The sequence below is a fragment of the Oncorhynchus gorbuscha genome, linkage group LG04 (assembly GCF_021184085.1).
Source record: "Oncorhynchus gorbuscha isolate QuinsamMale2020 ecotype Even-year linkage group LG04, OgorEven_v1.0, whole genome shotgun sequence".
Taxonomy (NCBI): Eukaryota; Metazoa; Chordata; class Actinopteri; order Salmoniformes; family Salmonidae; genus Oncorhynchus; species Oncorhynchus gorbuscha.
In genome coordinates, this window is record NC_060176.1 from 80651603 (window position 1) to 80663957 (window position 12355).

The 12355-nt window shown below is 47.3% G+C and overlaps 1 long non-coding RNA gene across 1 annotated transcript; it reads right to left on the reverse strand.

The window, feature by feature from the left end:
* Nucleotides 1-294: 294 nt before the first annotated feature.
* Nucleotides 295-12355, reverse strand: LOC124033425. Its single transcript, XR_006838384.1, has 3 exons — nt 12260-12355; nt 599-686; nt 295-481 (listed from the first exon to the last, which is right to left on the reverse strand). It is a non-coding gene; the product is annotated as an uncharacterized LOC124033425 (long non-coding RNA).

The window sequence follows — 12355 nt, forward strand, 5'->3', positions numbered from 1 at the left end:
GGCGTCATCATTTTACTACGTGTTGTAGTAAGGAGGCCTACTAACAGTATCAAGTCGTGCCCATATGTACTGGTACATAAGTATTTGGCTACAATTAGGCTCTTGTGCGTGTGGTGTCTCTGCCAAAAAACTAAATCAGGCAGATACACTAGAACCGTTAAAGCAGTCATTTAAACTGCTCATTAAAATGTAAAAACAATATTACTCTGCCATTTAAAAAAAAAAGTCATGCACCCCCCACCCCCTCCTCCTCCTCCTTCCTTGACTTGTCCTAAACAAGTATATAAAGCACAGTATCATTGTTAGAATCTTAATATCACAAACAGAACTGGAATTATAAGCAGTTTTGGGAGGGTGTGTAATTTTGGCTTGAAGTCAGCGTAGATGATTCTGCTGGGGAAGCTCTTCCTGCAGATCCTGATACCCTCCAGAACACCATTACACCTGAGCTGGTGGATAACCAGGAAGTTCTCCATCAGACCTGGAAACACAAACCAAGTCTCTTTAAAATGATCTTAAACAGGTTAAAAGATTAGTTGGTTAAGGTTACTGATACTGAACTGATAAGATGTCACATTTAACTCAACATGTATAGTACCTGGAGTCTTTGGCTCGTTGGGGATCAGGCAGCGTACAAAGTGAGGATGAGTGCTCCTCAAGTTGGTCATCAGCTTATGTAAGTTCTCCTGGAAGAGGGTTACAAAGCATTTTCTCAGAAATCATTCATGATAATCAATGCACTTTTTAGAAGGGTTGCCCCTCCTTCTTCTCTAGACAGTGATAATCATCCTGATAATTGCCTTGAAACTGAACCTAAACTAGACCGAAACTACACCAAACAAAACAATATACATGCAACATGCAACAATTTCAAGGATTTGACCGAGTTGCATAAGGCCCTAATCTATGGATTTCACATGGCTGGGAAAGGGCGCAGCCATGGGGAGCCAGGCCCAGCCATGGGGAGCCAGGCCCAACCATGGGGAGCCAGGCCCAGCCATGGGGAGCCAGGCCCAACCATGGGGAGCCAGGCCCAACCATGGGGAGCCAGGCCCAACCATGGGGAGCCAGGCCCAACCATGGGGAGCCAGGCCCAGCCATGGGGAGCCAGGCCCAGCCATGGGGAGCCAGGCCCAGCCATGGGGAGCCAGGCCCAGCCATGGGGAGCCAGGCCCAATCATGGGGAGCCAGGCCCAGCCATGGGGAGCCAGGCCCAACCATGGGGAGCCAGGCCCAGCCATGGGGAGCCAGGCCCAGCCATGGGGAGCCAGGCCCAGCCATGGGGAGCCAGGCCCAACCAAGGGGAGCCAGGCCCAACCATGGGGAGCCAGGCCCAGCCAATCAGAGATTTCTCCTCAGCAACACCCCCCGTGGTTACACATGGTCTGTGGTTATGAGGCTGGTTGGATGTACAGTACTGCCAATTTTTCTAAAATTACATTGGAGGCGACGGATGAAAAATAAATTAACAGTAAATTCTCAGGCAACAACTCTGGTGGACGTTCCTGTAGGCAGCATGCCAATTTGCACGCTCCCTCAAAAAACTTGAGACATCTGTGTCATTGTGTTGTGTGACAAAACTGCCAATTTTAGAGTGACCTTTTACTGTGCCCAGCACAAGGTGCACCTGTGTAATGATCATGCTGTTTAAACAGCTTCTTGATATGCCACAACTGTCAGGTGGATGGATTATCTTGGCAAAGGAGAAATGCTCCTTAACAGGGATGTAAACTCATTTATGTACATTTTAGAGAAATACGCTTTATGTGCTTATTTACAGTATCTGTTGTGATTTTTTTTTTCAACTCATGAAACATGGGACCAACACTTTACATGTTGCGTTTATATTTCTGTTCAGTATAATTTCACACATAACAGATAAAAACCAATGAAGTAGAAGTATGATGAGTGAGGGGAAGTAGACCATGTATTATTATGTAATCACCAACTGTGAATGAATAACAAGGCAGACCGTTCTATTGTATCGATCTATTCAAATTATAATATCAAAATAGTGTGTACCCTATATCCGTCCACCGAATCCAAGCAGTCTTATCAGTCTACTTCTGGTTTACTGCTAGTGAACAGTGAGAGCGTGCGTAATTTACAATGGCAAGAAGCCCAGGACTAATGGATGCACGTGCTGCTACAAAATCTGAATGAAAATGACTCCGATGGAAGAGGGAAGAAATTAATCATGACATATCTGATGATTATTCTTCTGATTCTGAATCTGAGCCTCAGCTTTGAACGTCCTAAACGCACATAAAAAAAACAGAACGTGCGCAATGAGCAGCTGCTCGTGCCACCACCAACAGGGTTGGGGAGATCCCGATGACATGTAATCCGAAACATATAGGGGATTACAACAAAACAAACGGTAACTGTCATCTGTTACATTACCAGCAAAAATAATGTGTTCAGATTACAGATACTTTTGCAAAAACTAGATGTTTACTTCAATGATTACTTTTAAATTCAGAAAGGATGTTTGCGACTCTAAAAACGTTGACACTTCTCTGTTTTCTCAATGACATTGAAATCAGCATTGACAAAAAAGGCGCACAATTTAAATTTGTTCCACCTGAGTGAGTCAGACCACCAATCAGAGACCACTATGATGTCAGAGACCACTATGATGTCAGAGACCACTATGATGTCAGAGACCACTATGATGTCAGAGACCACTGTGATGTCAGAGACCACTATGATGTCAGAGACCACTGTGATGTCAGAGACCACTATGATGTCAGAGACCACTGTGATGTCAGAGACCACTATGATGACACACCAAATGTGTTTGCTGGATCGCGGCAAAATAGCGGGAATCTACTTTTTTTTAGGCTACAGTCCAAGCTATGCTTTCCAATGGTGCGACTGCTGTCTGCATCAAAGATTATCCAACTTGAATAAACGCTTGGAGGTAATGTACTGTGCATTGCGCATTTTACATAGCGCATTGATGTGAATCACACTGCTGCTCTCTCATCTAAGCTCTTTGCGCCTTATGGATTGTGGTTGTTGTGGATTGCTGTGTATTGGAACCCAATAATGGTTGAATTCAAGAAGTTTAAACTGCGTATCAATTACTGTGTTTGAAACCAGTAGACAGCCAGTGCAAAAAAAATTGGCTCTTGCAAAAACTGCATAAAAACTGCATGATCCCAGCCTATAGAACAACAGCTGTATAGTGCAGATCCCAGCCTATAGAATAACAGCTGTATAGTGTTGATCCCAGCCTATAGAACAACAGCTGTATAGCGTTGATCCCAGCCTATAGAATAACAGCTGTATAGTGTGGATCCCAGCCTATAGAACAACAGCTGTATAGTGTGGATCCCAGCCTATAGAATAACAGCTGTATAGTGTTGATCCCAGCCTATAGAATAACAGCTGTATAGTGTGGATCCCAGCCTATAGAATAACAGCTGTATAGTGCAGATCCCAGCCTATAGAATAACAGCTGCATAGTGTGGATCCCAGCCTATGGAATAACAGCTGTATAGTGTTGATCCCAGCCTATAGAATAACATTTACATTTTACATTTAAGTCATTTAGCAGACGCTCTTATCCAGAGCGACTTACAAATTGGTGCATTCACCTTATGACATCCAGTGGAACAGTCACTTTACAATAGTGCATCTAAATCTTAAAGGGGGGGGTGAGAGGGAATACTTATCCTATCCTAGGTATTCCTTAAAGAGGTGGGGTTTCAGGTGTCTCCGGAAGGTGGTGATTGACTCCGCTGTCCTGGCGTCGTGAGGGAGTTTGTTCCACCATTGGGGGGCCAGAGCAGCGAACAGTTTTGACTGGGCTGAGCGGGAGCTGTACTTCCTCAGTGGTAGGGAGGCGAGCAGGCCAGAGGTGGATGAACGCAGTGCCCTTGTTTGGGTGTAGGGCCTGATCAGAGCCTGGAGGTACTGAGGTGCCGTTCCCCTCACAGCTCCGTAGGCAAGCACCATGGTCTTGTAGCGGATGCGAGCTTCAACTGGAAGCCAGTGGAGAGAACGGAGGAGCGGGGTGACGTGAGAGAACTTGGGAAGGTTGAACACCAGACGGGCTGTGGCGTTCTGGATGAGTTGAAGGGGTTTAATGGCACAGGCAGGGAGCCCAGCCAACAGCGAGTTGCAGTAATCCAGACGGGAGATGACAAGTGCCTGGATTAGGACCTGCGCCGCTTCCTGTGTGAGGCAGGGTCGTACTCTACGGATGTTGTAGAGCATGAACCTACAGGAACGGGCCACCGCCTTGATGTTGGTTGAGAACGACAGGGTGTTGTCCAGGATCACACCAAGGTTCTTAGCGCTCTGGGAGGAGGACACAATGGAGTTGTCAACCGTGATGGCGAGATCATGGAACGGGCAGTCCTTCCCCGGGAGGAAGAGCAGCTCCGTCTTGCCGAGGTTCAGCTTGAGGTGGTGATCCGTCATCCACACTGATATGTCTGCCAGACATGCAGAGATGCGATTCGCCACCTGGTCATCAGAAGGGGGAAAGGAGAAGATTAGTTGTGTGTCGTCTGCATAGCAATGATAGGAGAGACCATGTGAGGTTATGACAGAGCCAAGTGACTTGGTGTATAGCGAGAATAGGAGAGGGCCTAGAACAGAGCCCTGGGGGACACCAGTGGTGAGAGCGCGTGGTGAGGAGACAGATTCTCGCCACGCCACCTGGTAGGAGCGACCTGTCAGGTAGGACGCAATCCAAGCGTGGGCCGCGCCGGAGATGCCCAACTCGGAGAGGGTGGAGAGGAGGATCTGATGGTTCACAGTATCGAAGGCAGCCGATAGAGCTAGAAGGATGAGAGCAGAGGAGAGAGAGTTAGCTTTAGCAGTGCGGAGCGCCTCCGTGATACAGAGGAGAGCAGTCTCAGTTGAATGACTAGTCTTGAAACCTGACTGATTTGGATCAAGAAGGTCATTCAGAGAGAGATAGCGGGAGAGCTGGCCAAGGACGGCACGTTCAAGAGTTTTGGAGAGAAAAGAAAGAAGGGATACTGGTCTGTAATTGTTGACATCGGAGAGATCGAGTGTAGGTTTTTTCAGAAGGGGTGCAACTCTCGCTCTCTTGAAGACGGAAGGGACGTAGCCAGCGGTCAGGGATGAGTTGATGAGCGAGGTGAGGTAAGAGAGAAGGTCTCCGGAAATGGTCTGGAGAAGAGGGGAGGGGATAGGGTCAAGCGGGCAGGTTGTTGGGCGGCCGGCCGTCACAAGACGCGAGATTTCATCTGGAGAGAGAGGGGAGAAAGAGGTCAGAGCACAGGGTAGGGCAGTGTGAGCAGAACCAGCGGTGTCGTTTGACTTAGCAAACGAGGATCGGATGTCGTCGACCTTCTTTTCAAAATGGTTGACGAAGTCGTCTGCAGAGAGGGAGGAGGGGGGGAGGAGGATTCAGGAGGGAGGAGAAGGTGGCAAAGAGCTTCCTAGGGTTAGAGGCAGATGCTTGGAATTTAGCGTGGTAGAAAGTGGCTTTAGCAGCAGAGACAGAGGAGGAAAATGTAGAGAGGAGGGAGTGAAAGGATGCCAGGTCCGCAGGGAGGTGAGTTTTCCTCCATTTCCGCTCGGCTGCCCGGAGCCCTGTTCTGTGAGCTCGCAATGAGTCATCGAGCCACGGAGAGGGAGGGTATAGCTGTATAGTGCAGATCCCAGCCTATAGAACAACAGCTGTATAGTGTGGATCCCAGCCTATGGAACAACAGCTGTATAGTGTTGATCCCAGCCTATAGAACAACAGCTGTATAGTGCAGATCCCAGCCTATAGAACAACAGCTGTATAGTGCAGATCCCAGCCTATAGAACAACAGCTGTATAGTGCAGATCCCAGCCTATAGAACAACAGCTGTATAGTGCAGATCCCAGCCTATGGAATATTTTTTTATTTTTTATTGCTCAGTCTAATTTTTTTATATATAGCCTCATAACATGGTTATAACTATAATGTTGATATCATGGATGGTCAGTCCTGTATAGCCTCATAACATGGTTATAACTATAATGTTGATATCATGGATGGTCAGTCCTGTATAGCCTCATAACATGGTTATAACTATAATGTTGATGGATGGTCAGTCCTGTATAGCCTCATAACATGGTTATAACTATAATGTTGATATCATGGATGGTCAGTCCTGTATAGCCTCATAACATGGTTATAACTATAATGTTGATATCATGGATGGTCAGTCCTGTATAGCCTCATAACATGGTGTCATGAATGGTCAGTCCTGTATACCCTCATAACATGGTTAAAACTATAATGTTGACGTCATGGATAACCATCCTTGCATCCATAGCTCTGGCCCTTCCCTAACCCTAACCCATCCATAGCTCTAACCCTAACCCATCCATAGCTCTAACCCTAACCCATCCATAGCTCTAACCCTAACCCATCCATAGCTCTAACCCTAACCCATCCATAGCTCTAACCCTAACCCATCCATAGCTCTAACCCTAACCCATCCATAGCTCTAACCCTAACCCATCCATAGCTCTAACCCTAACCCATCCATAGCTCTAACCCTAACCCATCCATAGCTCTAACCCTAACCCTAACCCATCCATAGCTCTAACCCTAACCCATCCATAGCTCTAACCCTAACCCTAACCCATCCACAGCTCTAACCCTAACCCTAACCCATCCATAGCTCTAACCCTAACCCATCCATAGCTCTAACCCTAACCCTAACCCATCCATAGCTCTAACCCTAACCCATCCATAGCTCTAACCCTAACCCATCCATAGCTCTAACCCTAACCCATCCATAGCTCTAACCCTAACCCATCCATAGCTCTAACCCTAACCCTAACCCATCCATAGCTCTAACCCTAACCCTAACCCATCCATAGCTCTAACTCTAACCCATCCCTAGCTCTAACCCTAACCCTAACCCATCCATAGCTCTAACCCTAACCCATCCATAGCTCTGGCCCATCCCCATCCCTAACCCTAACCCTAACCCATCCATAGCTCTAACCCTAACCCATCCATAGCTCTGGCCCATCCCTAACCCTAACCCTAACCCTAACCCATCCATAGCTCTGGCCCATCCCCATCCCTAACCCTAACCCATCCATAGCTCTAACCCTAACCCATCCATAGCTCTAACCCTAACCCATCCATAGCTCTAACCCTAACCCATCCATAGCTCTAACCCTAACCCTAACCCATCCATAGCTCTAACCCTAACCCTAACCCTAACCCATCCATAGCTCTAACCCTAACCCATCCATAGCTCTAACCCTAACCCATCCATAGCTCTAACCCTAACCCATCCATAGCTCTAACCCTAACCCATCCATAGCTCTAACCCTAACCCATCCATAGCTCTAACCCTAACCCATCCATAGCTCTAACCCTAACCCATCCATAGCTCTAACCCTAACCCATCCATAGCTCTAACCCTAACCCATCCATAGCTCTAACCCTAACCCATCCATAGCTCTAACCCTAACCCTAACCCATCCATAGCTCTAACCCTAACCCATCCATAGCTCTGGCCCATCCCTAACCCTAACCCTAACCCTAACCCATCCATAGCTCTGGCCCATCCCCATCCCTAACCCTAACCCTAACCCATCCATAGCTCTAACCCTAACCCATCCATAGCTCTGGCCCATCCCTAACCCTAACCCTAACCCTAACCCTAACACATCCATAGCTCTGGCCCATCCCCATCCCTAACCCTAACCCATCCATAGCTCTAACTCTAACCCATCCATAGCTCTGGCCTAACCCATCCATAGCTCTAACCCTAACCCATCCATAGCTCTAACCCTAACCCATACATAGCTCTAACCCTAACCCTAACCCATCCATAGCTCTAACCCTAACCCATCCATAGCTCTAACCCTAACCCATCCATAGCTCTGGCCCATCCCTAACCCTAACCCTAACCCATCCATAGCTCTAACCCTAACCCATCCATAGCTCTAACCCTAACCCATCCATAGCTCTGGCCTAACCCATCCATAGCTCTAACCCTAACCCATCCATAGCTCTAACCCTAACCCATCCATAGCTCTGGCCCATCCATAGCTCTAACCCTAACCCATCCATAGCTCTAACCCTAACCCATCCATAGCTCTGGCCCATCCATAGCTCTAACCCTAACCCATCCATAGCTCTAACCCTAACCCATCCATAGCTCTAACCATAACCCATCCATAGCTCTAACCCTAACCCATCCATAGCTCTAACCCTAACCCTAACCCATCCATAGCTCTAACCCTAACCCATCCATAGCTCTAACCCTAACCCATCCATAGCTCTAACCCTAACCCATCCATAGCTCTAACCCTAACCCTAACCCATCCATAGCTCTAACCCTAACCCATCCATAGCTCTAACCCTAACCCATCCATACCTCTAACCCTAACCCATCCATGGCTCTAACCCTAACCCTAACCCATCCGTAGCTCTAACCCTAACCCTAACCCATCCATAGCTCTAACCCTAACCCTAACCCATCCATAGCTCTAACCCTAACCCATCCATAGCCTGGCCCATCCCTAACCCTAACCCTAACCCTAACTCATCCATAGCTCTGGCCCATCCCCATCCCTAACCCTAATCCTAACCCATCCATAACTCTAACCCTAACCCATCCATAGCTCTGGCCCATCCCTAACCCTAACCCATCCATAGCTCTAACTCTAACCCATCCATAGCTCTGGCCTAACCCATCCATAGCTCTAACCCTAACCCATCCATAGCTCTAACCCTAACCCATCCATAGCTCTAACCCTAACCCATACATAGCTCTAACCCTAACACTAACCCATCCATAGCTCTAACCCTAACCCATCCATAGCTCTGGCCCATCCCTAACCCTAACCCTAACCCATCCATAGCTCTGGCCCATCCCTAACCCTAACCCTAACCCATCCATAGCTCTAACCCTAACCCATCCATAGCTCTAACCCTAACCCATCCATAGCTCTGGCCTAACCCATCCATAGCTCTAACCCATCCATAGCTCTAACCCATCCATAGCTCTAACCCTAACCCATCCATAGCTCTGGCCCATCCATAGCTCTAACCCTAACCCATCCATAGCTCTGGCCTAACCCATCCATAGCTCTAACCCTAACCCATCCATAGCTCTAACCCATCCATAGCTCTAACCCTAACCCATCCATAGCTCTGGCCCATCCATAGCTCTAACCCTAACCCATCCATAGCTCTAACCCTAACCCATCCATAGCTCTGGCCCATCCATAGCTCTAACCCTAACCCATCCATAGCTCTAACCCTAACCCATCCATAGCTCTAACCATAACCCATCCATAGCTCTAACCCTAACCCATCCATAGCTCTAACCCTAACCCACCCATAGCTCTAACCCTAACCCTAACCCATCCATAGCTCTAACCCTAACCCATCCATAGCTCTAACCCTAACCCATCCATAGCTCTAACCCTAACCCATCCATAGCTCTAACCCTAACCCTAACCCATCCATAGCTCTAACCCTAACCCATCCATAGCTCTAACCCTAACCCAGCCATAGCTCTAACCCTAACCCTAACCCATCCATAGCTCTAACCCTAACCCATCCATAGCTCTAACCCTAACCCATCCATAGCTCTAACCCTAACCCATCCATAGCTCTAACCCTAACCCTAACCCATCCATAGCTCTAACCCTAACCCTAACCCATCCATAGCTCTAACCCTAACCCTAACCCATCCATAGCTCTAACCCTAACCCATCCATAGCTCTAACCCTAACCCATCCATAGCTCTGGCCCATCCCTAACCCTAACCCATCCATAGCTCTAACCCTAACCCATCCATAGCTCTAACCCTAACCCATCCATAGTTCTGGCCTAACCCATCCATAGCTCTAACCCATCCATAGCTCTAACCCTAACCCATCCATAGCTCTAACCCTAACCCATCCATAGCTCTGGCCCATCCATAGCTCTAACCCTAACCCATCCATAGCTCTAACCCTAACCCATCCATAGCTCTGGCCCATCCATAGCTCTAACCCTAACCCATCCATAGCTCTAACCCTAACCCATCCATAGCTCTAACCATAACCCATCCATAGCTCTAACCCTAACCCATCCATAGCTCTAACCCTAACCCATCCATAGCTCTAACCCTAACCCATCCATAGCTCTAACCCTAACCCATCCATAGCTCTAACCCTAACCCATCCATAGCTCTAACCCTAACCCTAACCCATCCATAGCTCTAACCCTAACCCTAACCCATCCATAGCTCTAACCCTAACCCATCCATAGCTCTAACCCTAACCCATCCATAGCTCTAACCCTAACCCATCCATAGCTCTAACCCTAACCCATCCATAGCTCTAACCCTAACCCATCCATAGCTCTAACCCTAACCCATCCATAGCTCTAACCCTAACCCTAACCCATCCATAGCTCTATCCCTAACCCTAACCCATCCATAGCTCTAACCCTAACCCATCCATAGCTCTAACCCTAACCCATCCATAGCTCTAACCCTAACCCATCCATAGCTCTAACCCTAACCCATCCATAGCTCTAACCCTAACCCATCCATAGCTCTAACCCTAACCCATCCATAGCTCTAACCCTAACCCATCCATAGCTCTAACCCTAACCCATCCATAGCTCTAACCCTAACCCATCCATAGCTCTAACCCTAACCCTAACCCATCCATAGCTCTGGCCTAACCCTAACCCTAACCCATTCATAGCCCTGGCCTAACCCTAACCCATCCCTAACCCTAACCCTAACCCATCAATAACCCTAACCCTAACCCATCCATAGCTCTAACCCTAACCCTAACCCATCCATAGCTCTAACCCTAACCCTAACCCATCCATAGCTCTAACCCTAACCCATCCATAGCTCTAACCCTAACCCATCCATAGCTCTAACCCTAACACATCCATAGCTCTAACCCTAACCCATCCATAGCTCTAACCCTAACCCATCCATAGCTCTAACCCTAACCCATCCATAGCTCTAACCCTAACCCTAACCCATCCATAGCTCTGGCCTAACCCTAACCCTAACCCATTCATAGCCCTGGCCTAACCCTAACCCATCCCTAACCCTAACCCTAACCCATCAATAACCCTAACCCTAACCCATCCATAGCTCTAACCCTAACCCTAACCCATCCATAGCTCTAACTCTAACCCATCCATAGCTCTAACCCTAACCCATCCATAGCTCTAACCCTAACCCATCCATAGCTCTGGCCTAACCCATCCATAGCTCTAACCCTAACCCATCCATAGCTCTGGCCCATCCCATCCCTCAGCTTTTTTTTACCAAAACAGAGGCGGGGCGTCCGTGTTGTTATTGTTTCATCTGTGGATGGGCTCCCGAATGGCGCAGCGGTCTAAGGTACTGCATCTCAGTGTTAGAGACACTACAGACACCCTGGGTTGAATCCAGGCTGTATCACAACCGGCCGTGATTGGGAGTCCCATAGGCCGGCGCACAATTGGCCGCAGCGTCGTTCGGGCTTGGCCGGTGTAGGCCGTCAACGTAAATAAGAATGTGTTCTTAATTGACTTGCCTGGTTTATTAATAAAGATTGAATTACAAATAAAAATGTGTAAATAGTTTAATATTATCAAGATATGAAAGTGTCACCAACTAAAAGGTCAACATTAGACCTGTAGCAAATGCAGCATATGACATTCATTTTTCACATGTACATATCACATTTCAGTAGGGCTCAAAGCAGGCCATTCCGTGAGCCGCAGCATTTATTTTTCAACTGGAGTCAATGAGCCCAAATCAGTTGTCCATGACAACAACATCCTAAACAACAGAGTAGGGCTGGTTCTGGGGTCATGCTCAGGTAAAACAATTTGGCTCATTTTTTACTTCCATATTTCCAAGTCCTATTCTTGGGGGATAACATTTATTGGAATGACTGGAATTAGGTTTGACTTCTGCTTTTTAAATGTAAAGATACAATTTAATCGTATGATTTATTATATGTAGTAGAAAACGATGGGTTAGAAGAAGCCTACATAACCAACCCATAAAGTAAAATTTAACATCCATATATGACCAACTATGTAAACTTTAACATGGATTTATTCTCCAATAGATGTCGTTCAATTGGTAACATGCATGTTTTTGTCTTCTTCTAATGCCTCTTAAGGGGAAAGTCATCTAAAAATAACTGAATGTAATCAGATTACGTTACTGAGTTTGGGGGAAAATCCAAAAGTTTACGTTACTGATTAAAACGTTGGACAGGTAACTAGTTAACGGTTTACAATTATAAAGTAACCTACCCGACGCTGACCACCAAAACGAAACGATGAAACAGTAATGAGGAAGTGACCGCACAGTTTTAGATAGAACAAGCCGGTGAAAATAATACAGACCGA